General features: G+C 40.2%; 1 long non-coding RNA gene across 2 annotated transcripts in view; it reads left to right on the plus strand.

Moving 5' to 3' along the window:
* Positions 1–18566, plus strand: part of LOC141422348 (uncharacterized) — a 41191-nt gene extending 22625 nt beyond the window's left edge. Inside the window, exon 5 of one of the 2 annotated variants that reach the window (XR_012446898.1) lies at positions 18298–18562. This is a non-coding gene — a long non-coding RNA (uncharacterized lncRNA). Of the gene's footprint in view, positions 1–18297 lie in introns of both variants that reach the window. The other variant, XR_012446897.1, reaches the window with a different exon arrangement.
* Positions 18567–27081: the final 8515 nt, after the last annotated feature.

Here is a 27081-nt window from a genome sequence, read left to right on the forward strand (position 1 = left end):
CTATTAAAATACATGCAGTAATCTATGTCAGTATATATTTTTGCCTTGAAGGGCAGCTCCACTCTTCATATGCTCTGTCCATTGTCCAATCTGATGGGTCCTTATTTTTAATTCAAAACCTAATTTTTATAATTTTTTAAATTATATTATTGTTGTACTGGGGGTACATTGTGATATCTACAAAAGTTCTTACAATATATCATAGTTGAATTCACCCTTGCCATTATTTTCCTTTATTCCCTCCTCTCTCCATTCCTGGAGTAGTTTCAACAGGTCTCATTTTTCCATTTTCATACATGAGTACATAATATTTTCACTACATTGACTCTCCTACACCCTTTCCTTATATTCAAAACCTGTTTTATCACACGTGAGTGCTGCTTCAAGTGAATCAGACTCCTCTGTAGCAGTTAGCACAAAGCATGCTGTGTATATTTTGTACCTGCTAGATTGGGAAAGGGAATAGGAGGTAACAGCCTTAGTTGAGATAGCAACCAAACTGTGGAAATAACCTGAAGAAATAGCGGGTAAAAACATGTACAGTATTCCCTCCATGTCTGTGGGGATGGGTTCTAGAACCCCTGTGGATAGCAAAATCTGTGATTCTAAAGTCCCTCGTATAAAATGGCATAGCATACATCTTTCTGTATGCTTGAAATCGTCTCCAGATTATGTATAAAACCAAACACAATGAAACTGCTATGTAAATAGTTGTTTTACTGTATTGCTTAGGAATAATGACAAGAAAAAAGTCTGTATGTGTTCAATACAGACACAATTTTATTTTCAGTACTGGGGTTTGAACTCAGGGCTTTGTTCTTCCTTGGCAGGCACTCTGCTTTTGAGCCATGTCCCTTTTTTTTTTCACTTTAGGTGTTTTTCAGGTAGGGTCCCCTGTTTTTGCTCAGGCTGGCCTCAGGCTGCAGTCTTTCTACTTGCCATGCCCAGCCTCAGACACAAATTTTTAAAGAATATTTTCTATTTGCAGTTAGTTGAATATACATATTTGGAACCTATGAATATAAAAGGTTGATTATACACAAACTCACACATACACACACACTAATTATGCATCTGCTTAGAAGGAAGAACATTTGAGGTAATCCATCCCATCTGGAATCTATGATATTTAAGTCAAGCTACCTATAGTTGTGAGTTGTAACTTCCTACTTGTAATGCAAAGATAAGTATACAGTTGTCAGAATAAATTGGGGAAATATGTGAAGTACTAAATGCATGCAGAGGAGTTACAAAGCTCAGAGCCAGCTTAAAAAAATTACTGTAAGAATGCATTGGAGGCCAGAAACACTCAATTTGGACTTTAGGTCTTTGCCTAAGAATGATCAAATCAAGAGTAGATTTACTTGATAAAGGTAGAAATATTTTCTTATTTTAGGCAATGACTAGCAAACCGCCTACTGCCTTGCTCTGTTTCCCAAGTGCTGATGGTTTAAGCAAAATCAATAACCCTGGGTCTAGTTTGTGGGTTTCTGCATCCATCATGCAGTCTCTGGAGGGAAAAGGAGAAAGCAGCTTGGGGTAGTAAGGTTAAGGACCCAGGCACATCACCAAGGCAGACTGAACAATTTAGTCAACTTCCACACACTCAGGCACGTGGTGTGTGATTTTGTTGTCCCCTACTCCCTTACCTGCTACTATGGTCCTCTGCTAGACTCCTGTGCATCCAATATTTTCAGAGTTGGGAGGCTCAGAGGCTTTTCTGTGTTCTCCGTCTGTCCCCATGGACACTTGTAAACGGAAGCGATAGCTCACTGCATCCAGTGTTGTGTGCTTTGGAGGTGACTCTGTATGAGTTTACTACTGCTGTTAATAAATTATTTTTAGCTTAGAATTGTAAATCAGCCCATGTTTATGATCTCAGTTTCTGTGGGTTAGGAGAGTCTAAGCATGACTGAGCTGGTCTTCTGCTCATTATCTCACAGGGCCACCATCAAGGTGTCCTCTGGGTTGGGCTTTCACCTGCAGGCTCTAAGTGCTCCTCTAAGTTCACTGTTTATTGGCAGAATTCAGTTCCCTGTGGCTGTAGGGCCGAGGTTGCCTGAAGTTCCCTGCCATGTGGCCCTCTCCGCAGCAAGGCAGTTCACACCTCCCTGGTTAGTAGGAGGCGTTTACTACTGCTTTGATTCTCTCTTTTTAAAAGGGCTCACTTGATTACATTTGACTCAACCAGGAGAATCTTCCTAATTTAAAAATCAACTGATTAGTGAATTTAATTACACCTGCAAAAATGCCTTCACAGAAACACCTGGAAGATATGTGCACTGGGTTGGGGTGGGAGCCACAGAAATCTCTTCTATGCACAACGATCCTCTTTTTCTGAGGACTTCTCTGTTACCATCTTTGCTCTCAGATGACTGGATCCCCGGTGGGTCACAGTGCATGTGCCCCTGGAGGCAGTAGGTGATTGGTTACAAGTCTTCATTTTCTAGGATCACCCTTATTTTCTCCCTACGTTTCTATAAACTTTCATTCAAAACTCTTTGGTTCTCTTGACATATGAGTGCTTAACTTTTTTTGTTGTTGTTGTTACTGTTGTACTGGGGTTTGAACTCAGGGCCTTGGGCTTGCAAGGCAAATGCTCTACTCCTTGAACCATGCCCCCTGCCCTAGAGTGCTTAACTTTTGATTTTATAGTTTGAACAGCTGGAGGAATCTGTTCAGTGTTATTCTATATTCAAAAGCAGCAACTTACTAACAAATGGTGTCTCACTAACTGTCCACTGTTAAATAGGCCATTTCATTCTTAGATGGAGTTATTTATGAGTAAGAGCTGGTATACCTTCAGAAGCAACCCAAAATTCTTTAAAGAAATAGCTGAAGCTTAGTTTATGGCCTCTTATAGTCTCTCTCTGAAAATCCAGTTGATCAGAGCAATTTCTTTTAGAATTTATTTGTTTATTTATTTGAGACAGGGTTTCACTATGTAGCCCAGGATAGTTTGGAACTCTTTCTGTAGCCCAGGCTGGCCTCTAACTTGCAATCTTTCTGCCTCAGCCTTCTAAGTGCTGGGACTATAGGTGAATGTTACCACACCTGGCAACTGGAGCAATTTCTAAGAGTATTGGGTTTTGAATCAGCCCACCTTGGCTTATAAAGTCCTACTTACTTGCTTTTCTTTATTACTCTGGCTCTGTTCTATGTTTCTGAAATGAGCATAATAATATTACTGGATTACTGTAAAAATGAAAATGGTATGCATAAATGATTTAATTAACAAGTGATAGCCATTATTATTGGTTCATTCAGTAATGTCTTTTCATTATATAAAGGTCTATTATGTATGAAAACTATGAAGTTTTCTGCTTTATTGACAGTGTCACATGAGAAATATGTGACAAAATTAGATTTTTTTTTTGAGGCCAGATTTTATTTGTCCTCTATTTCCTGTCAAATACAGACATGTCCACTCTACAACTCCCTCCCTCTGCTGGAGGTGAGATTCTTTAATTATCTGGATTTTTCAGGACCATGGGGTGGGTTTACCTTGCTTGATTTCTGGGGGCTGACAACAGAGGGTACCTGCTTCCCATAGCCAGGTATGACAGGAAAATGAAGTGCCCCAGCAAAGATATATTCTTAAAGTTAGATCTTGATAGAAACTTCCAACTGAAGGAATGTTGGCATGTGGTTAAACCAATAACATATTTATCTGATACCAAAGTCATTTCTCTCTAGAGGAGCAGACGTTGTTGGTTCTTTTAAAAGTAAGCCTGGGATTCCTTTCATCCTTACATCTAGATTTGAAGATTCTTTCTAGAAAATATTGAGAATTCCTATTCAAGACTGTTAGGATTTCCAGGTATAGGAGAGATCTGCTTCTCATTCCTCCAATAGGAGTGGGCTTGATTTCTCATAGATGCCTGGACAAACCACAGTTGCGCTAGAGGCTGTCTGAATTGGCCTATGGTCTGCAATATTTTTAAGTAAGTCAAACCAAATAACCAATGACTCTCCAAACATCAGTTTGATGAATTTTCATTCATTTTTGTATGTGAGCACTTCAGATGATTCCTCTGTGTCTAGTTCTGTCTTAGGATATTTCTGAAGAATGAAGCGAAGGGGAAAAACAGGCAGAGGTATCAGGTCACAAACTGATGAACCTCAGGGAGGAAGTAGAAGGGACTTGATATAATTAGTGTCTGTTCATATGCATATCAGTGATAGAGGTCATATGTTAGCATTGACCCCATTTGCTTGGAGAAATATATATGATCTTCTGGCAAAACCAAGCACAGGCTTCAGAGCACACCTGGTCCCTTTCCCCTGGGTTTTGGGGAGGAATCAATAGCTTTCTCTTTCACTCAGAAGGAGATTAGTGGATTTATCTCTGAGGTATTTTCTGTTGGGGGTCGTCAAGACCTTCAGATTTGATATATGCTGGGAGGCTGTTCAAGACTCAGTATAATTGTACTTACAGTCATTATTTATTTCAGTGAAAGGTTACAAAGCAGAATCAGCCAAGGGAAAAGATGAATGGAGCAAAGTCCTGGGAAATCAGGCTTAAACTTCCAAGAATTGTCTCCTAGGGGAATCACTCTGGCAATGAATTGTGAGGACACATGTGAAAGAGACTCAGCATGCAGGGTTTTTAAGGAAGCTGGTTAGGTAGACAGACTCTGCTTGACTACCAAAATTCAACTCCAGGACAGCAGGTAATCAGTGTAAACCATATTGTTTGTATAAACAATTTAGGAACAAGGAGATAGTCTTCTTAGTTCAGGTAATGGTGGGAACCTTCCTGAAATCCAAGGTCCTAGATACCAGCCAAAGGTCAGTACTGTAAGTGGGCCTTTAAATGTTTGGGGTCAGGCCTGCCTTGTGAATTCTTTTCATAGGCTTCCACCTCTAGACAACCCTCTTTCATAATGTGGAAAAGTAGTTCTATTGCTTTGTTCTTTCCACAGAATTCATGGGGTCTGTCATGGGCATGCATATCAGAAAACTGACTTCTCTTCTTTCTCAGCATCTCCTACAGATATAATTGGGGGCCTGTATGTTCAGGCAGAGGGGCTTTTTAATTGCTGTGGGCCCAAATTCTGGGTGGAGTATTATGTAAACAGGCTGTAGTCTCATTAACTCAATGGTGAAGATAAATCTCTTATAAATTATCATCAAAGACACTGTTCTTATTCCATAGGAGCATGGAGACCAGTTATTAGTGGTTAGTTTAAAGGCAGTACTCTAATATCTACAAGGTTTTACATTTTAGACCAGTGCTACCTAATCCAGTCTTTTGGCAATGATAAATGTTCATATTCTGTGCTGTCTGGTATGGTAGCCAGTAGCCACATGGGGGCTATCCATCATTTGAAATTTGGCTAGTGTGACTGAGGAACTGAATTTTTAACTTTATACATTTAATCAATTTTAAATAGCCACATGTGTCTGGCGAGGGGCAACCCTGTTGGACAGTTCAGTTCTAGATTGTCAGTTTTGTACTTCAGTGAGTTGCTGATAAGAAAGATAAAATGTGATCACCAAGACGATGGTACCAGTGGAGCTACTTCTCCACAATGTTTTCTATATTTCTATAAATCCTGTCTCACTTCATGGGCTCCAATTACTTTTGACCCCAATGGTCCAGTCCTCCACTTTTCAGCCTCCACATTCAAGGCAAGGATGTCACCTTCAAGTCTTTTTGTGACTTGACTATTGATAACAAGATATTAATTATTAAGAGAGATGGGAGGTTTCTTTTTCTTTGTTTTGTGGTGGTACTGGCGTATGAGCTCAGAGCCTCATGCTTGCTAGGCAGGTGCTCTACCATTTGAACCACTCTGCCAGCCCTTTTTTTGTGTTGGGTACTTTCAAGATGGGGTCTTGTGAGCTATTTGCCCATGTTTGCTTCGAGCTGTGATCCTCCTGCTCTCTGCCTTCTGAGTAGCTAGGATTACAGGTGTGAACCACCAGCACCTGGCAGGAGGTTTTCTTATAGTATATCATTCTGCAGTATTATAGGCCTTGTGGGGTTTGGGACTTTCAGCTATAGAGACTGCTTGGTAAAACAAATTCTTTGTTATGGAGAACTCTTCAGAATTACTTTAGTTGTAGCAGTTGTCATCCTACATAAAAATATACATTGTTATAAATATTGTAGTTGAGACTCCCTGGGAAGCAGATGCTGAGAAGGATTTGTGTGCAAGTGGTTTATTGGGCAGTGCTCTCAGTAACTGTACTTGCAAGGAATTGAACCAAGTAGGTCTGGGGAAAAGAGCTGGTGGACTGTGCTGAAGTCGCCGTAGAGGCCTCAGCTGATCCACCGTGCTCAGAGGCTGAGCTGCCTTGTCAAAGGTGTCCCTCAGTGAGAAAAGACAGTACAGATTTTGCATTTTCACATCGACCAGTCACAGGATCCCTGCTTCCTTGGGGAGACTAAGCAACTGCCCCCATGATGGCCAAGAGCAATTGCTGTAGAGGAACAAAGCTCTGAGTTCTCAGTAGACAACATTCTTGACGGCCAGGGAGGGAGCACTGCAGTGGTGTCACAATATTCACTACAAGAGGTTGAGTTTGCATGTGGAGAAGAAACCTGCCTTCTTTCCGTGTGCTTTAGGGCTTTTGCAGAAAGCAGAATAATGTTGTGGTTAGAAACAGGATTTTGAGGGTGGTTCAAGTCCTGAGCTCTATGACCTTGGGCAAGTTTCTTTAGGTTTCAATTTCACCAACTAGAAATTGAGGCTAATGCTGCCTGTTTGTAAGGTCTGCTGTGAAAAAGTATTAGCACAATGTGTGGAAAGTACTTAGCACAAGGGGTCATTAAATGGGTAAGCAATAAATGGTCATTATTGTCACAGCTCTAGAAATTTCTTAAGATACAGCTTTTGGAATACAGCTTTCCCCACTAGGAGCCCAGTACAAATGAGTTGGCAGTTTTGGGTAACACGATGAAACCAAGCTGCTTTAAGATTCACTGTGGAGGCACCTGTCCCTTTGCCTCTGGCCTTCCTATTTTCTCAGGTGGTAGGGCCTAGAATTAGGATAAACTGAAAGGGAAAATTCAGCAATAAGAACAAAGCTGGCTGCTGTTTCCTGGGGCTCTTGATCCGAGGAAATTACAAGAGGTGCTTATTTATGTTTAGGTTAATGATGTAACCCTTAAAGATTTCTTTCTTTCTTTTTTTTTTTTGGCGATACTGGGGTTTGAACTCAGGATCTCACACTTGGTAGGCAGGTGCTCTACTGCTTGAGCCACTCCACCATCTCTTTTTTGTGTTGAGTGTTTTAGAGATAGGGTCTTGCAAACTATTTGCCTGGACTGACTTTGAACCGAGATCCTTCTGACCTCTGCCTCCTGAGGAGCTAGGATTACAGATGTGAGCCACCAGTGCCTGGCTAGTGCTTTATTGGAACTCTTTCTTTGCAGATATATCCCCCTCAGTTCCTAATCATCTTTCTGTCATCCTGAGTGAATTCATCATGAACATAACCCTTTGCTACTTTTGAGCTCTCCACAAATATTAACTAATTAATTCACTTCATAAAAGAAGAGTTTTTTGGGTTAGTCTTGGCAACCTAATTCTCCAGTCTCAATAATGGTTAGTCACAGAGCCAGGAGACAGACTTTATTAACTTTAGTGATACTGTGTCAAGCTGGACTTCCAGATATACCAAGAAAGAGCTGTCAAACCCAGCCCACTTCAGCTGCTCATCAGGAGGGGTCTTCTTGCCCTTAATTTTGTAATATTCATAGACCTCTTTATCTGCTAATCTTGTAAGAGGGGATGGTGGTCAAAAGCAGAATGTCTTAGAATTGGATTTCATATAACAATAGCTTTTAAAAGGAGAAATTAGTTTTTTAAGTGAGGTTGTATAAAAGTCATGACCGTCTTTTGTCACCATTATTTCATAAAGAGGAAGGAAATTTTTAACAGAACAAGATAAGGAAGATGGTGGGGATAAAGGATCATTTTGAAATAGAGTACATTCAGCTTTATGGAAATCTGTATTGTCTGTACTTTTACCATTTGCCTCCAACAGGTGTAAACCTCATCATAGACAGGGCCTCACCTGTGGACTAAGAGTTGACTGCCTCTTGGTCCATGCCCTAGGTCCATGCCTAGTGAAGGTCCATGCCCTGGTGGTTCCTGTATCCACCTAAGCTGGAGGGGCATGGGCGGGGCTGTTTAATTCATCAATACATCTTGTGTTAATGCAGAGCTTGGCACATATGAAGGTCTCAGTAAATAATTGTTGAATGAAGTGCTGCATGTGATTGTTGTGTGGTGGAGGCATGGTGTTGGGTTCAGCTCTGTGCAATCCGTTCTGTACAATAGGAGAAGTGGGATCTTGGAGACTGAGCTGTTAATTTAAAAACTAAGTATTGGGGACTGAGAGAAGCTTGCTATAATTTTCATCCTGAGGCCTAGAAATCAATATTAAAGCAATCATTCTTTATTCTTTTTCTTCTCCTAGAGAGTATTTTTAAAAAATCTATTTTAATGCACATTTTGTTGTTATTGTTATCTTAAAGGGTCCCATGGTCACTCACTGTGTAATTGAGTTTAATGGTCCAATAAATCTTTGATGAATAATATATCAGCCACCCTTGCTTATACATATTGCAAAATCTGTTACAACTCAGGAGATGGCAGCCAGAAGGAGTGGAATAGTTTTGTGTCCTTTCCCCATTCCTACTCAATCCACTTTCTTTTGGGAAAAACTGCTTTTTGACATGATCAGCCAGAGGTGAGGAGCGAAGGAGAGAGAGATTTTCATTAAGGATACAGGCTTTGTATGAAAATTCTTTATCCGTTTTGGACATCTGATAGGAGCCAGGACTTTCAAAATGATCTCAGATTGGATTGCATATGCATTTTGATTTTAAATGATGCTGAGTTATGCAAACATTTCCCTGAATTATGGCACATGTTTAGCTGAAAAAGAGTTCTTAAGACAACATTAATAAGGACTGTCTGCTTCCTGAAACAATAACTATGGTCTGCATCCTGTGTGTTTCTTTGGGAATATAGAGAGTTCATTTTTCAATTAGGAAATTTTATATGAATTAAAGATTTTTTTTTCATTAAAATTTCATGGCACTGTTTCTAGCTCAAACATGGCTAGAACATAATCACAGTATTATTTGGCATTTAAGTTAACTCAATATTATGATATCTTCAGTGTAAGTCAATATCATGATGTCTTTAGTGTACTGTTTCAAGAGGAGGTGGTATTCACTGAGGCACTGAAAAATCGAGAGCATTTAGAAATGTAATATGTCATTTTTGGTTCTATTTCATTAAAATGGAGTGAAGATTCTTGCATAGGAGAGAATGCTCAGATGTGGGTCACTTTTCTTCCAAGTGAAGTCTAGTTCTCCTTCTACTCTTGATGACCCTACTTGGCTTGGTGTTAAATTACTCTTGGACATGTTTTTCCCAAGCTGGGTTGAGAGCTAGTCTCTGTGAATGTCAGTAGACCCTTCTCTGAGAGGAAGCTAGGAAATTACCTGTGGCCTTGCCCTTTCTCTGCTCAGTTCCCCTCCTATCCCTGTTATCTTCAGAGGTTTGGGAGATGGTTTGTGAAAGGGAGTATGAAGGTTGGGATATTTCCTATTATGTGTGTGTGTTTGTCTGGGAGGATTTGGATAACAAGGTAGCTCTTCGGTTCAGTTTCCAAAGTTGGCTGCACTGTTTACTTGTTGTGAGATCTCAAACAAATTACTTGGCTGCTCTCAACCTCAGTTTTATCATCTGTAGAATGGAAATAGAAATATGTACTTCATTTAATGAAGATTAGATGAGCAGATGTGTATAAGTCTCTAGCGTAGAGCTGGGCACACAGTTTCTTTTTTTTGTCTACTTCTTTACATAATCTGATATCTTAATCAGAATCAGACTCACCTGTATGGTCAGTGCTCTGAGAAATTCCTTTTCCCATAAATTTAAGCTAATCTTCAGTTGAAGGTTAGTGTGAAGAATGTGTCTTTGGGGTCCAACCAATAAGAAGACATGTGGACCACGTGCTGGAATTGAGACAGTCCAACAGGAGGATGGAGTCTGCTGGGCATGATGGCACTTGTCTGTGATCTAGCTACTCAGGAGGCAGAGGTAGGAGGATCATGATTTGAGGCTGGTCTGGGCAAAAGCATGAAACCTTATCTAAAAAACAAACTAAAAAAGTCCATTTAAGGCGCTAGGAATAGGGCTCAAGTTGTAGAATGCTTGCCTACCAAGCCCAAAGCTCCTGAGTTCAAACCTCAGTACCAGCCGCACCCCCTCCAAAAAAATCCACGTCTGGGCTAGGGACACAGCTTCAGTGATAGAGCACTTGATTAGCATGCAAGAGACCCTGGTTTACTCCCCAGCACCACAAAGAAAAAAAAAAACAAGAAAAGGTGCATGTCACCTGAAAGTCATTTGTAGCCTGCTCAAGGAATTCGGGAGAAATTGTGTCTTGACTAAAGATTTCCACATTTAACCCACCCTAAACCTGGAGAGTTCTGCATTATTTCTTCCTTGCTGCTGGGAAGTGGGAGTAGACCAAAGAGAATGAAATGCTGTCCTAATCAGTGTAGAGGCACAGTTAGATCTCTAGCCTCCTACTTCTGCCACCTCTGCCTATTTCTCTACTTCTGAGCTTCCTGTCATCGGGTGGGTGAGGGGGTTGTTGCCTTCTTTACCTTGTCCACTAATGCTCCTATGGAGGTCAGGTTCTTTTCTTTCTTTGTATCTTTCTCTTTCTTTCTTTCTTTTTTTTTTTTAAAGAACTAGCTTTAGGTAAACTATTAAGGCTGTGAAATAATTAGTTGAAAGCTCCTTGGAACTTCTTTTGGTATTTTATGGAAAAAGATTGAAAGACAAAATTTTCCTCACGAGTGTTACCCTGGATATAGTCTTTATGTTTATTTTTGAACTCACACTAGCCGTGACTACACAGAATAAAATATCCTAGTGTTAACCCCACCTCCCCAAACAGCACCCATTATTGGGTATCTCTGGTTGAAAATGGAGCTCTAGGCTTCTCTTAAGCTTGTTCAGGTGGGCTTGATATTTTGAGTTAGTAGGAGTTTTAATTGACTGGATAGTGTAAGTGAGAGAAAATAGCTATTTGGTCTTTGTGGTGTGCTGGGTGTAACCTTCTGAGATAAAGTTATTTAGACGATTGTATATTTTTGCATGTAATAAGCAACAATAGCAACTTCCAGTTTCATTGGCACATAAAATTGGGGTTAAGTAGTCTTAATTTTAAACTCTGAAATCCAGAATGCTCCAGAATCCCAAACTTGAAACTCTGAGCACTGACCTGGCACCACAGTGGAAAATTCCACAACTGACCTCATGTGACGAGTTGCAGTCAAAGCCTGGGTGCATTAAAAATAATGTATCAAATTATTTCAAGCCTATATGAATAAACAGTTTAGGAAACATAAATGAATTTTGTGTTAAAAATGGCTCACCCAAGACAACACATTATATAGATGAGAATATTCCAAAATCCAGAAGAATCCAAAATCCAAAAATGTCTGAAGCACTTTAAGCCCCAAGCATTTTTTTTTTTTAGGCAGATAAAGGAGGTTTATTACATGGCTCAGGACATGCCAGGCAAAGTGAGCACTCAGTCCATCTCTACCCATCTTCAGGGTGCAGACATGGGCTATGGGCTTAAATAGACAAAGAACTGGGGGCAGGGTGGGGAGAAGTATGCATGGTGAAACCGGTCCAGTCACAGGTGTGGTCTGGTTATCCCAGGCCTTGTTCTGGGAGAGGTTCTGGAGTTGTTATCTAGAGTCAGGCGGTTGATCCATCCTGAGGAGGCTTCACTGTTGGAGGGAGTTTTGGTTGCCTTGTTATGAAGATGTTATCATCTGTCTTTCCTGGAATCCAAGATGATGGCAAGGGGACTACAAAGAGAATGACTTAGAGCAAAGACAGAAAATGAAGGAGAGATACCATGCTTTTCTCCTGTTTTTAGTTAATTCTTGGGCCTGAGTAAGGAGTCCATGCTTTTCAGCAAAAGCAGTTTGAGCATCTCTTACAATTTCCCCCTTATGTTTGAACATTTCTCAGTCTTGAGGGAAATAGGGTTTCTTGTCTAGTGATAAATTAGTACAGGAGAAGGGGACAGATAGCTGACAGTAAAGTCAAAAGTTCTTAAGTCTAAAACTAGACACAACAGTATAAAGCAGAATTCAGAGGAAGTAAAAGTTAGAAGATATCTGGTTAAATAAATTGTGTAGGGGAACCCCTTCTAAAATAACTCCATGACTAAGAAAAGATACGTTTGGAGTCAGCAGAAATAATCATTTTTGTCTCTACTTAAATAAAAGGCCTTGGCCAAAAAAATAGGAGTTTGCCTTCTGTCAGAGGTGCCTGACCCAGTAGCCATGGGTAGGAACACTTCTTTAAAACCTCCTGGCTTTATAGCCCCAAGCATTTTGGATAAGGGATACTTAGCCTATCATAGCTAAAAGTGTTAACTTTGTGTCAGACCCTGGCACTAAGTGTTGTATAACTCATTTCTAGTAATTAATTATTTTTATATCTAATAATTAATTATAATAATTTATTCAATTCTCATAGTGACTGCTTTTATCTCCATGTCACCCAAGGAACCTTAGACTTGGCGATCCTAAGTTACTGACTCACGATCACACAGCTACCAGGGGCTACTGATTTGAGCCCCAGCACTCTGGTGTCAAGCCTACATTCTTTACTGTAAAGATTTCCAGCCATCCAATGTAAATCAAACCTTGAATTAATTTCCCCTAAATTTGTTAGAATAACTTTTAGCATGCAGCTAAATTTTATTGCACACTCTCAGTAGCTTTCTAATGTTCAACCTCCTCCAGAGTCTGAAATACTACTGATGTGTAGAAGAAGGGCTTGATACTGATTCAGTTATTCCATTGAATCTGTGCCTTCCAAAATATTTCATGTTGCTCTGTATAAGAATTACATGTTTACAATATGAGCCAGTGCATTCATATATATTGCTATGGTTTGGATAAGCATCCCCCAAAGCGCATGTATTGAAGGTGTAGTCCTCAGGGTGGCACTATGGAGAGGTGAGACCTACTGGGAGGTCTTTAGGTTATTGATGGTGTTCCCTCAAAATGCATGTGGGACACTAGGCCCTTTCTTACCTTTTGCTTCCTAGCTTATGTTGAGGTGAGCAGGTTTGCTCTGTCATGCTCTACCCCCATGGGTGTGGCCTTGCCACAGGCCCAAAACAATGGGGTCAACCTGATCATAGACTGGAAACTGCAAAACTATGAACCAAAATAAATCTTTTTTTAAAACATAAGCTGATTATCATAAGTATTTTTTTTATAATAACAACAGACTAACACAAACACACATATAATTAAAACATGACACTATTTTACCCTTAGTAATTAGGATATAATGTGTTTTATTTTATTCTTGTTTGCTTTTGCTAAAAAAATGTCAATTGATACTAACTAAATTTTACTTCTCACTAATGGATCAGAACCTACATTTTTGATAAGTAGTCCTTTAGATGGATAACTTTTGCCATTCTTTAGAAAAACTTTGCACAGCATTAGACATTTTACCACCCCTAGAGAGGACTTTTTAAATTATGAGGAATAGCCATGGTAAAATAAGTGTCAGAGGATCCTGAAAAGGGTGATCTTCTCTCTCTGAAAGAGGTCCTAACTGTAAATCTGGCTTACTTTGGAATACTGAGAACTCCAACCTCAGGGTCAGGACTCTGGCAGAATAATACTTAGCACGTACAAAATCCAACTTGTCAGTGGATAAAGGCTTGAAAGCCTGATCCTTTCAGGGGCAAGGGGTCTTCAAGAGTATTCAAGGATAGAAACAATGTTGGATTTTTAATGGTTCCTTCAGCGGAAACCTGCCTCTCCCCGTTCAGCAGCACGGTGAGGAGAACAAGTGGCTCATGACATTTGCTGGCATGGATTCAGTGCTGAGAAGTGCTAATGTTGTTGATCTTGGTGTCATGGCCCAGCTGCCACCAGCAAACACAATGAAAGGGAGGAATCAAGTGACAGTTGGGGGAAAAATATAACATGGTTTATTTTGACATTCTCAGGTACCAGTTGTGTTTATTTAATTTATTTTTTATTCCTCTGTTTGGTTAGAGCTGGTGAGAAAGGGGTTCATACTGTGGTTATGTTTGTAACCTCAACACTCACTCAGTGCCTTATGTGGGCCATCTCATTTAGGCCTTATGAAAACCTAATGAGGTAAGAGTATTTCCCCATTTCACCAACGTGAACATGGAGGCTTAGGAAGGCCAAGTAACTTTATAGAGATTCCACAGCTAGTACGTGGTGGACATGGATGGAACCAAAACAAGCTAAATAAAAATTATCAGTGAACAAAAACCTGATGATCCAGTTTGTTTTCATTGACATGAGTTTCACAGGGAGAGTGCAGAGATCTGTGTGGATATCTACTACCCTGTCTACTCTTTGGTTCTTTGAGATTTTCATTGTCTTGAGAATAGTTGAACATTTCTGGATTCTATTCTCAAGTACTTGGAACTTAGTGCTTTGATAGACTATCCGGGTGGTGGAGGAGGAGACTGGAGAACAGGCATAGCATTTAGGGTTGGCAGGTCTAGGAAGAGCATTGCTGGTGGGAGATGGGATGATGGCATAGATGATCTAGTAAAACACAGGGACAGGAGCTGTGGGTGACAGAGAATAGAAATGCACTGGGAACCATAAGAATAGTGAGTAGCTCCTGAGAGAGTTGGAGGAGCCCAGCCCTGGACTGAGATTCTGGGACTAGATTTCATTTCCCAGGAAGCTTTGCAAAGTCAGGAGAGTACCAGTGATAAAAGAGCTGAGCATTGGAGGTTTGACAAAGTGTTAGCCTAAGCATAGAGGCAAGGGAAAAGTTTTAGGTGTGGAAATGAGAGCCCCAGTGATTGTAGGTTGGGTTGTTGTAATATTAGGAATGGGGAAACAAATAGCTTTGTCCAAAAAGCACTTCTACTGGGCAAAGTGTGTCAGGAGGCAAGGTTAAATGTTAAAAACGAAAATATTGCAAAAGAAAATATCCAGTAGTTTGTTTTTGATTCTTTTGAAAGAAATAACAATGTCCTGGCAGGGGCTAGAAAACAAGCATGTGTGTGTTTTGTGTGTGTGTGTGTGTGTGTGTGTGTGTGTGTGTGTGTGTGTAAGGAACTAGAAAAGCTATTAGAAAGCTTTTCCTTAAATGACAGCCTCCAAATAATTTGAAAGTGAGAATAGCAACAATAAATATGCTTAATAGTCACTAACTCTTTAAGCATATACAACAAATACAGAAGATTAAATTATTTTAAGATATTTAAAGTTACTTCAACTTGCTTGACTGATTCGTATTTTATTCTGTAGCCTATTGCAAATGACTATGCAAATTCCAGTAGTAGTTCTGTGAAAATGACTAGTACCAAGCTCTTTGGCTCACTGTTGGAATTATATAACCAAGAACAACTTCTCCTGTCTGGAGGGGCTACCCCTTCAGCTGATTATCCAGCACCCTTGCAAGAATCAAACACTCCATCGTGGAGAAGATTCCATCGTAATATTTTTCACTTGTCCTTTCTTTTAATGTTTCCCTAAGAAGATAGCCACACAGAGAAGATCGTACTTTTAATTTGTAGAGGGACATTGCCATCTGGATGAACAATTACATTCTGAAGGCTCAATAAGTGAGTTTTACTTCCAAATTTGCTATGACTCACTTTCTCTAAGATGCCTTTGATACATTTGTAAAATGGAACGATTAATCTCTCACCTGTGTCATGATAGTACTCTGAAATGAATTATAAAAATGCCTGAAATATACTTTGAGCTTCTTTTTGAGAAATATGAAATATTATCATTGTGTGGAACTGATAAAATTTAGTAAATAAGTTTGTGTTTTAGTAGCACTGGAATATGATCAATGGAAATGAAACTGGCAAACTTGGATTTAATATATACTGACATAGATTCTCTGGACAATAAAATTGTCTCCCAAAAGGAAATTTCAAAAGTCAAGAACAAAATAAACATATATATTTGTATGTAGCAGTTAAAAATTCTTAAAGTTTTTTTGGCATTAAAACCTAAACTAAGTGATTTTCAAATTGAGTTTATAGTTTGATGTGGGTTTTTTTTTGTTTCTTATGATATATTTCATGAAAAATTAAAAGGTAGCCAATGAATAATATGTTTGGTGCTTATTAATTTTAAGAAATTCTAGGTTGAACAAATAAAATTAAACAGCTCTCTTTCTGTGCTTTGTGTTTCTCCAGAAGAGGAAAATAACTTGTAGCATTTCTAAGCTTTGACCAGGGTATGTTTACCCCGTCATGTTTATTTGGCTAAAGTTGTGATGAAGTGGAAACAAATTTAAATAAGCTTAGGTTTAAATTAATTTCCCAGATTTTGATTGCTGAAGTGTAATACTGAAATTAAATTATTTTGCTACTTTTGTACTCTTGATGAATTAAGAGAATTTAAAAATAAACTTTAATATTCTTTCTGGGAGATTTTTTTTACAGGCTGTGTATTACACATGTAAGTAACTGACCATATAATACACGATTACATTCTTTTGTGTGTGAATATTCTTTTCACACTCATTTGCACGCACACATACCTAGATGAACAGAGTAAAATGCTTTTGACTTGTTTTCTGAACCTTCTTTCTGCTCATGTATGAATTCATCCTTCCTTTTCTCTGTGTTTATAAACTATACAGAAATAGGAGGTAGATGATTTGAGGGGAAAAAGTAATTAGAATTCTAACAGATACCTCAAGGTCATTCAGTTATCCAGATTTTTCAGCTGTGAGGTGTTAAATCACTCTTTGTTCTTTGAAATTAAAAAGTTTTTAAAAAAAACATGGTATTTGGGGTTGTTTAAAAAACAGTAGCAGATTTTTAAGGAATATTAGCACCCTAAAATATTTTGTCAATAGGTGTTGTCTATGTTCTGCAAGAGTTATGAAAGTACTAGCTGGAGAATATTTTGTACATGGCTCTTTGGAGACTTGCTCTTTTAAGTAGCTACAAAATTTAACAGTGACCCCTGGAGGCTAGAGTTGAAACTGTCACTGGCATGACAGTTTTTTCCTTGCTGTTTTTTTCTTTTTTTGCTGTACTGGGGCTTGAACTCAGAGCCTACACCTATAGCCATTCCATCAGCCCGTTTTTGTGATGTGCTTTCTTGAGATAGGGTCTCACAGACTGTTTGCCTGGGCTGGCGTCAAATTGTAATCTTCCTGATCTTGGCCTCTTGAGTAGCTAGGATTACAAGCATGAGCCACTGGTGCCTGGCTTTCCTTACTCTTTCAAACTTTTCCTTTGAAGAAAGCAAGTATTCTTTTGATCCTTGATAGAGTCCCAGGGTGTAGCTTCTCTGGTTTCAATTCTCTTCTCTGCTGCTAATGGGGGTTCCTGTCATTCTGTCTGGCTGTGTTTTCGCAGAGCACCAGGGACCCACAAAATGGTTCTATCTGATGGTTTCTTGCTTTGGTCCCTTGGGTTGTTTAGGGATGTTTTGAATAGGATGACAAAGCTCTTCCTTTCAAATGAACACTGTCTCTCTAATGAGAAAGTGATCAACATTTAAACTCTCTCCTGGGGAAGGAACTGGCAAGGAAACATTTTTCCCCTGGTGTTTTGTGATTTATCCACTAGGAAGATGCAATGATGGAAATATGAGGAAACAGTCATTTTATTCCATGAGATGGGTCTGAAGTCCTTTTGGAAAAACATTTTCCTTCAGTCTGTTTTGTGCTGCTTTTGTCATTCCAAGGTATGAGATGAGATGCTCTCCAAGCATAAAATGTAGACCTATTATAGACAAACATCATATATTCCAAAAAGAATATGAAGGAAAAAGCAATCAAGGTTTTAAACTAAAATGATAGTTATTCCTGGTTTGGAATTTAGGTGTTTGTAATGGGTGCCTTCTTAGAGTATAACACATAAGAAGCATGGGGTCCTTATCTGTTTTGGTCACTAACAGTCTGGAAATCCTGTGTTCTCTGTGATCTGTAAAATGGGAAGTCTTAAAAATTTTTTCTTTTAGGAATGCTGGAGATCAAACTCAAGGTCTCGTGTGCTAGGCAAGTGCTCTACAGATGAGCTTCATCCACCCCAACCCTTAGATTTAAAATGAGGGAATGAGTTTCTGTTTATACCACATTCCAGAATTTCCATATTCTTAAAAAATATCAATGAAATCAACATATGTACTCAGGATACACTTAAGAGTTGAACCCCTGTGAGATTATATTGGTATTCTTTTTCTAATGCTTTGTGTAGAGTGAAAACTGACTTGGTTTCTGTTGTCTTTGGTGACAGCAATAAGTAGACCAGTGAAAAAAGAGAATTTATGATTTTGGAGAGGAGCATGCAAGAAGTTTGGAACTGTGGGCAGAGTAAATTGCTTTTGCTGCTAAAGGAAGAATTTGTATCTGGTAAGAGAAAAGGAACGGGGGACTGTAAAAATATTATATTATTTTATTTTTTTGTGTTTCTGGGGATTGATCTTAGGGCCTCATGTTTGCTGGGTGGGTGCTTTACTACTTAAGCCACTTTGCCAGCCCTTTTTGCGTTAGTGACTTTGGAAATAGAGTTTTGTGATCCTCCTATTTATGCTTCCTGTTTAGCTGGAATGTCAGAAATGTATTACGATGACCAACCATTGGTTGAGCTGGAGGTGGAGGGGAGGGTCGTGAAAACTTTTTGCCATGTATGGCCTGGAACTGTGATCTTCCTGATCTCTGCCTCTCATGTTGCTAGGATTACAGGAGTGAGCCACCATGCCCACCCCAGGAATATTCTAAAAACATTTCAGATTACATTACTGGAGAGTAACACCTTGTTTAAGATATACAGATCAATAGAGTTAATATCATTGATAGATAGTTTTTTCCCTTCAGTATTGCAGTTTGAACTCAGGGCCACCTCTCGAGCCATGACCCCCATCCCTTTTTATGTTAGTTAGTTTTTCAGATAGGATTTGAAGCTGTAGCTGGGGCTATAATCCTCCTCCTCTACTTCCAGAGTAGCTGGGATTACAGGTGTGAAACCCAAAGCCCAGCACTCAGATACTGGTTTTAAGTTGAATTTGTCATGGGGATGAAGTAGGGCTAGTAACCTTGGGTTATCAGAGAGCACTGGGGACTGGGGTAGTGAGTTGACCATAGGCCAGTGAGTATGCTCTGTAGGAAGTATTGTGAGAGAACCAATCTCTCCTTTGCTTTCTAAACCCAAGGCTGCAAGTAACCCAAAACTGGTTATACCTAAACAGCTGTACAGAGAGCCTAAAGGTTAACAGAATAAGTAAAAGAAAGGAGATGTAAAAAAAAAAAAATCAACAAAAAATCAGATTTTATTGGGTATCCTGAATATCTAGTGGTGCTGCCTAAGTGAGACACAGTTCTTAGCTGTTGGCTAAGCAGAGTGTGATTCAATTTGGGAAGAAATAGGCAGTTGTACAGTAGCCGACTTCTTCCTTGTCCAGCAACTGGTGTGTGAGGAGCTGTTAGTACATCCTAAGTCTGTGCTCATTAGCAGTATTATTGTTGTGATGATGGTGATTGTCATCACCATCAGTGCAGGAACCCCAAGTAGAAGGGCAGAGGCAGCTGGGTTAGGGATGATAGACCCAGCACTTCCAACCCCACCTCTCTGGTTTCTACCTCTCTGCTGGCAGCCTCATTCTCTCCTGCCAGCTGCTTTGCTGCTCAGCCTGGGACATGGCCGCAGGCAGCTAGGTCCTCCCACTTTGTAGCTTGTGACCTGATAAAGACACGCATCCCCACCAGCTCAAGGTAAAAAATCCTCAGGCAGCAAAGAACCTTCCTTGGTCTGTCATAGCTCAGATGGCCACAGTTTGAACCAATTACCAATCAGAAACTAGGTTATTGATATACGACCTTTTGTCAGTTGTAAAGGCCTAACTAGTATTATAATTATAATTACTGTTTTCATCATTTTCTTTACCTCTTCTTTCTCTGGCTCACTTCTATTTGTTCAAAACTCACTGCAGATTTGGTCTTTCCATGAGTGAGGACATCACCTTAGGAACATTTGCATCGAAGTCTTAGCACCCAGGACTGTGTGACCATACTGAGTATACAGTGGAAGTGGAGATGGTCGCAGGCTGGTTCAGATGGCTTTGGGAAGAGGAGCACATGAGTTAGGATTTTCCTTCAAAGGGACAATATGGTTTCATTGAGTGCCAGTGCCACGCTTCTCTGTGGCGAGCCCTGTGGATGCAGTCACTGAGTCAGTTGGGTGTCGGAGGGCTGCAGGGATGCCTACTGTTGGGACAATCCCAGACTTCCACTCAGAACAAGTCATTGTAAGTCAGCTGCCAGTTCTTCACACTTCTCCAGACTGAGCAAAGTTTTTCACTGAAAAGTTGGCCCACAAAAAATTCCCAATGATTCCCAACTGGCTCATAATTTGTATATGTGACTGAAATCCAGAACATTTCATGTTCTCTAACATTCTGTTCTCCTGTGGATCTGTTTTCTTTTTCTCACATTGTTGAAGCTATGACACCCACCTCTTTTTACTGCCTGAGAGCCTCTTCTTACAGGCGTTCACTGGATTTGGGAGGTATGGTCAGTGACGCAAAGACTCACCGCACCTTTCACTTTCTCACAACTAGGAGGGAAGGCAGTAAGAAGAGGGATTATCCCTTTTTGTAGTTGAAACCTGCTGGATGATAATTTTAGACCATGAACCGCAACCTCCTACCATGTTCCATATCAAGTTCACCAGGAGTCACCAAATTTATTGTGGCTTACAATTCTGGAGGCCGGGAAGTCCAAGATAGCCAGTAGCCCCATCTGGTGAGTCATCTTGCTTTGTTGTAGTGTGACAGAAAAAGCTAAGGGCAAGGGGGCTTGTGCTTAAGAGAGAGAAGGGAGCTTACCTCCCTGATAGCTAAGACATTCCCATAAGAAGAAAGGTACTAACTTACTCATGAGGACTTTGTCTCCAGGACCCCAACACCTCCTGTTAGGCAGGCCTCCCAACACTGCTGTGTGGGTACCACACCTCAACATGAGTTTCTGTGGGATCAAGCAATATTGAAACCAAAGCAAGGAGGAAGAGGATTAAGAGTTTTGTTTATTTGACTTTTTTGTTGAGACAGAGTCTTGCTAATGTAGCCCCAGCTGTTCTAGAATTTGTTATGTAGTCCAGGCTGATCTTGAAGTTGCAATCCTCCTGCCTAACCCTCCCAGGGAATGGGATTACAGGTGTGAAACACTGTGCTAAGCATAGAGTTACTTTTGAGTCTTGACAGGTAGGACTACTGTTAAATCATGTCTAAGCATTTCAGATTTTGTCTTCTGGGTCTAGATATATGGCTTAAGTGGTAGAGTACCTGCTTTGCAAGTGTGAAGGCCCTGAGTTCAAACCCCAGTCCCACCAAGAAAAAAAAAGAATTCAGATTTTGTCTTCTAAAAAACACTGTTGCAAGCCATGTGTGGTGGTGCACATCTGTAATCCCAGCACTCAGGAGGCAGAAGCAGGAGGATGTAGAGTTTGAGGTCATCCTGGACTACCTAGTGAGAATCTGTCTCAAGCCTTCTCTCCCCCAAATAAACAAAATCGAAACCAAAAAAACTTCCACTGTTGTGTAATGGTCAGACATCGTAGCCATGGAATTCAAGAAGTGTGAGTTTGCATCTCACCTCCATTTATTAGCAGTGTCTTTGTGCATCAGTTTCCTCATATACAAAATGGGGGTAGGAATAGAATAAAACTTATATAAGAATGATAGCAGATAGGCATTTAAAGAACTCAGGATCGTGTCTGGCATATGCAAAGTGCTGGCGTTATTTCCTGGGGACATCATGGAGCTAATAAAACATGGAGGTTGGAGAACGGATCAGTGTTTGTATGTGTTCCTAGGAGAGTCTGAGCAGGTGCATAAAGATGCAGGAGAAGGCAAAGTGGTCGCTTCTGGAAAGTCACCACCTGATCTTCTGACTCTGGCCACTCTGGCCATCCCCTCTGGCCTCAGTTAATCTCTGTCTTTGGCCTAGACCATCATCTTATGTCCATCCTTCTTTTTTCTTTTGTTTTGGTGGTCCTGGGGATTGAATTCAGGACCCTGTGCTTGCCAAGCAGCACTCTAACAATTGAACCACAGCCCCAATCCTTTTAGTTTCTTTTTTTTTAGGTAGGGTCTCACACTTTTCCCCAGGCCAGTTACTAACTGCTATCCTCCTACCTCTGCTTCCTGAGTAGCTGGGATTACAGATATGCACCACTTCACCTGGCTGTTTTTGGAGATAGGTTCTTGCTAACTTTTTCTCAGGCTGACCTCTCTTTGCCATTCTCCTCTCTCTGCCACCCTACCTCCATTCTTCTTGAAGGACACACTTGAAGCTCACCAGCACAACAGGCTTATCATCAGGAAGTGATTAGTGCAGCAAATTATCAACAACCTCTGGAACACTGCCAAATGCAGTTGCCTCGTTCCCCTTGAAGTCCTGAAATATTAAAAAAGGAGAAGAGGCATTTCACCGACATTTTAAAGAAAAGCCATTTTGAGTCTGTTGACTGCAATGTCCTTGAGAGTGGACTTTGGGCCTTGGGGCCCTGGGCTGCCCTACTTGTGGAGTGGTTGGGATGTTTTGTCAGTCCTTAGCCTGAGGACGATGGATTAAACAGGAGCTGTACCTGCATTTCCACCCTTCTCCATTGCTAGGTCTAGATCTATACATGGCTGGAGTTGTTGGCTGGACCTTACCTGCCCTTGGTGAGTGGGTGGAAGGTTTCTGGTTTTCCTGCCATTTGAAGCTTCATATCAGTCGGTGGGACCCAGAAGGTTGGCAGACTGTGATACAAATCATATCATGAGACCTTGGTAGCTGCTAGTATTTATTAGTTGAAAGAGGCAGAAAGTGAAAACCAGCTAGATAAAATAAATATTGGAATAAATCACCTTCCTGCGAAGCAGAGACTCTAGGTGGACTTCTTAGAGGGAGGAACTGATCCATGGGTAGAAAGGCTGTGACACAAAACTGTGTGTAATTTGGGCCAGATTGAAATCTTGGGCCTTACTAACTGCTGATTACAGATACATGACATCATGATGGACTGTGCTCCTCTGGCTTAAATGGTAAATTCTTATCATGGCCCTTCTACATTTCTTTATTTTAAGTACTTAAACATTTTGTGATGGAGAATTGAGGTGAGGAGGGGAGGAGTTGGTTGGAAAGGAGAACCAGTTTTCCTCTGTCCTTGTGCTTGTACCCTGAGCAGCAGAGAATCCCATGCCAGTGCTAAATTGCTGTGCTCTCTCTAGGCCTGAGACTGCCCTCGAAACCAGGTCCCTCCTCTCTATTATGTAAGATCAAGTGACCCCTTGTGACAACTTCTGAGAGGAGAAGATGATAGAAGAGTTCATTTCATCCTTTCTCCCCCATTCTAATCTCAGACAGTGAGGGAAGTTCAGTCCATTGGTTTAGTCTGGACATTTTCTTTGTTACAATTCAACAACTAGTTATTGAGAAACTACTATGTGTCAGGTGTCATGTTAGACTCAGGGGAGACAAAGATTAGGTGCAACATAGTTTTCATGAATTTGTATTGCAGGAGGACAGAGAGGAAAGGGAGAAGCGAGGGGACAGAGGGGCCAAACCTGTTTCTTTCCTCAAGGGCACAGGATGGATGGTCACTTTCACCTGAAGGGGCCAGAACTGTCATTACATCATCGTGAGTCCACAGAAGAATGACTCCTCCAAGGTCTCTGTGGTTACAAAGCAACACTCCATCCTGTGAATCAAGCAGCCTGAAAGAACATTTCAATAACAATAATTTGCCCTTCAGGTGATGGCTTCAGTCCTGCCATTTACAAGATACCTGACTAATACAGGTTATTTCAATGCTATCCAAGCTTCAGTTACCTCATCTGTGAAATGAGAAATAATCATGGTTTTTGTAAAATAGTGTGTAAAATATTTGCAGTACAGGGCTGGTACCCAAAACATTTTGTAGTTGTTGCTATAAAAACAATAATTTTATTACTTGAGGTATTTTTGTGTAGGGACAATTTTCTCACATTTGATTTATTTGAGGGTTGGACAGTGAACCGGGTATCTTCCTCGTGACACTTTTAAATTTCTATATTTAAAATTTTTAATTTATTATTTTTTTGTAGTACTGGGATCAAACTCAGATGCTTCATGCAAAATCAGCAAAAGCTTTACCACAGAGCTACCTCCCAGCCCTTTTAAAGTTTAATTGACATATAATAATTATAGATAGTCATGGTATAAAATGTGATGTTTTAATGCTTATATATGTTGTGTAATGATCAAATCAGGATAATTAGCATATCCATCACCCCAAACATTTATCCCATTTCTTTGTGATAAAAACATTTCAAAGTCTTTCTTCTATTTTGAAATATACTTATATCACTATTAATTATAGTTGCCCTGCTGTGTAATACCAGAACTTCTTCCTCTTATCTCATTGTAATTTTGCACCCACTAGCCAGCTTCTTTTTATGATAGTTTTAGACCATAAATACCTTCTTTTTTATAAAAATCCCTGGTCTTTTGAGGATCAACCCATCCAGATGTGCCATTTTCTCCCCCTCCTCTTCAGTATAATTTCTGTATTCTTTCTTTGGTATGTAGTCTTTCTCTCTCACTAAAGACCTGAGAACATGACTCTCAATCTTTCTGTTCACTTCAACTTTCACTTGCATCCTGTTTGACTTAAATGTCTACAATCAAATCTATTCAGCACCCAACCTTTCAGTTTTGGAGCACATCATCTATAAGAGCTTCCTTTTTTACCTCTCCCATGGCTACGCCTTGATGGCTATCACCATGAGAGGCTCCCATGTCTGCAGGATCTCTAAATCAAACACCCTGAGGTACTTGAGGCTGCCTTTTGTACGTTCCCCCACTCACTTCCTCATTATTCCTTCCACTCTTTTCCTTCCAGCTTGTGTTCACATTCTCTTGTTCATCACCATCTTTCCTTTGCTGCAAATGCTCTTTTCTCTCTCTCTCTCTCCTGTCCACGTGACAGACCCCAACTCTGGATAAACCCAGATCCTAACTTACTCCAGGCCTCCCATTGAGTATTGACACTGGTAGAGAATAGTCCACAACCTGGCAGGTGGTAACACAATTACCAAACACAATTGGTTTCTTTCCATGACATGGTGACCCTAGAGCTACTTTTTCTAGCAAGCTCCACTTCACTGTTCTGAAGCATTGATTCATATGTTTTCATTCTCCTTAAAACCCCAATCTCCCTTTGTCTCAGAAGATGAGCTTGCTTCTCCTATAAAAGGGAAGGTAAATGCTCTTGATGGAACTGTTCTCAAGTTCCCTTTCTGGGATCCAGGTGCAGCCTGCATCTGCCTCCTTTTTTTCACCACAGTGATGATGGAGGACAGGCCCTCTCCTTATTCAAGATCAGTCACACCACATGCAGGGAGTTTCAAATTCTGTTCTCTCTAGCCTTTTCCATGATCTGGACCCAGCTGATTAGTGTTAAACTCTGCTGTAGTATCTACTACTAGCAACAATCACAACCTCAGCACCAACAAAGCCAAGGAGAATTAAGGACAGCCACCACTGCTATTCTTTGTCCCTAGTTTCCTTTCTCTGTGCTTTCCCAGCTACACCTTGCCAACACTGTGTCTGCTCAGGCCCCGTGTGCTTCTTTTCCTCTGTCTTTTGAGCTCTCCTACCTGCCTTCTGTACTACAGTACAACTGTACTACATAGTAGTTACTAAGGGGCTTGTGTGTTGTTCTAGCCAATGGACTAATTTTAGTTCTTATTTTGTTTGTTGTGACATTTAGCATTTTTATTTTTAAAAATTTTTGTGTATATTTAAGGTTTACAACATGCTGTCATGAATATCTACAGATAGCAAAATGGTTACCATGGTGAAGCAGGTTAACATTCCTGTCTTCTTACAGTTATCTTTTTGTGGTAAGAATAGCTAAAATCTGCTTATTTAACAAAAATTCTTCATACAATATAATTTTATTAACTTTCGTTCTCATGTTGTATATAGGCCTCTAACTTGTTCAATCTATGTATCTGCCATTTTGTATCCTTTGACTTTATCATACCAGTTTCTGTCCCTCACCTCCAGAGGTAACCATTGTTTCTTCATCTTTGTGTTTGAGCTCTTTATCTTAAAAAAAAAATTCCAGGGGCTGGGGATGTAGGTCAGTGGTGGAACCCTTGCCTAGCATGCACCAGGCCCTGGATTATCCCAGCTCTAAAAAAAAAAAAAATCCCTCATGTAAGTGAGATCATGCAATACTTTCCTTTCTGTGTCTGATTTATTTTACTTAGCATAATGACCTCTAGATCTATTCATGTTGTTACAAATGGCCACATATCCTTTGCAAAAGCTGAATAATATTGTATTTTCTGATTAAGGACCTTAATATCAGGCCCAAAACCTTGCAGTTAGTACACAAAAGCGCAGGGAATACCCTGGAAGCAATAGGTACAGGCAAGGACTTCCTCAGTAGAACTCCAGCAGCCCAGCAACTAAGAGAAAGGATGGACAAATGGGACTTCATAAAACTAAAAAGCTTCTGCACAATAAAATAAATGGTCTCTAAATTGAAGAGACCACTCACAGAGTGGGAGAAAGTATTTGCTAGCTATACATCAGATAATTACTGATAACCAGAATATACAGGGAGCTCAAAAAACTAAATTCCCCCAAAATTAATGAATCAATTAAGAAGTGGGCAACTCGGATATTGAGGGGGCGGGGGGAGAGGGAGGGGGTGGAGTGGGTGGTAAGGGAGGGAGTGGGGGCAGGGGGAAGAAATGACCCAAGCATTGTATGCACATATGAATAATAAAAGAATAAAAATTAAACAAAAAAGAAGTGGGCAACTGAAATAAACAGAACTTTTTCAAAGGAAGAAGTCCAAATGGCCAAAAAAACATGGAAAAATGCTCACCATCCCTGGTCATAAAGGAAATACAAATCAAAACCACACTAAGATTCCACCTCACCCTTGTTAGAATAGCTAGCATCAAGAACACCACCAACAATAAATGTTGGTGAGGATGCAGGGAAAAAGGAAGCCTCATACACTGCTGGTGGGAATGTAAGC

This window comes from Castor canadensis, chromosome 4 (assembly GCF_047511655.1).
Source record: "Castor canadensis chromosome 4, mCasCan1.hap1v2, whole genome shotgun sequence".
Classification (NCBI taxonomy): Eukaryota; Metazoa; Chordata; class Mammalia; order Rodentia; family Castoridae; genus Castor; species Castor canadensis.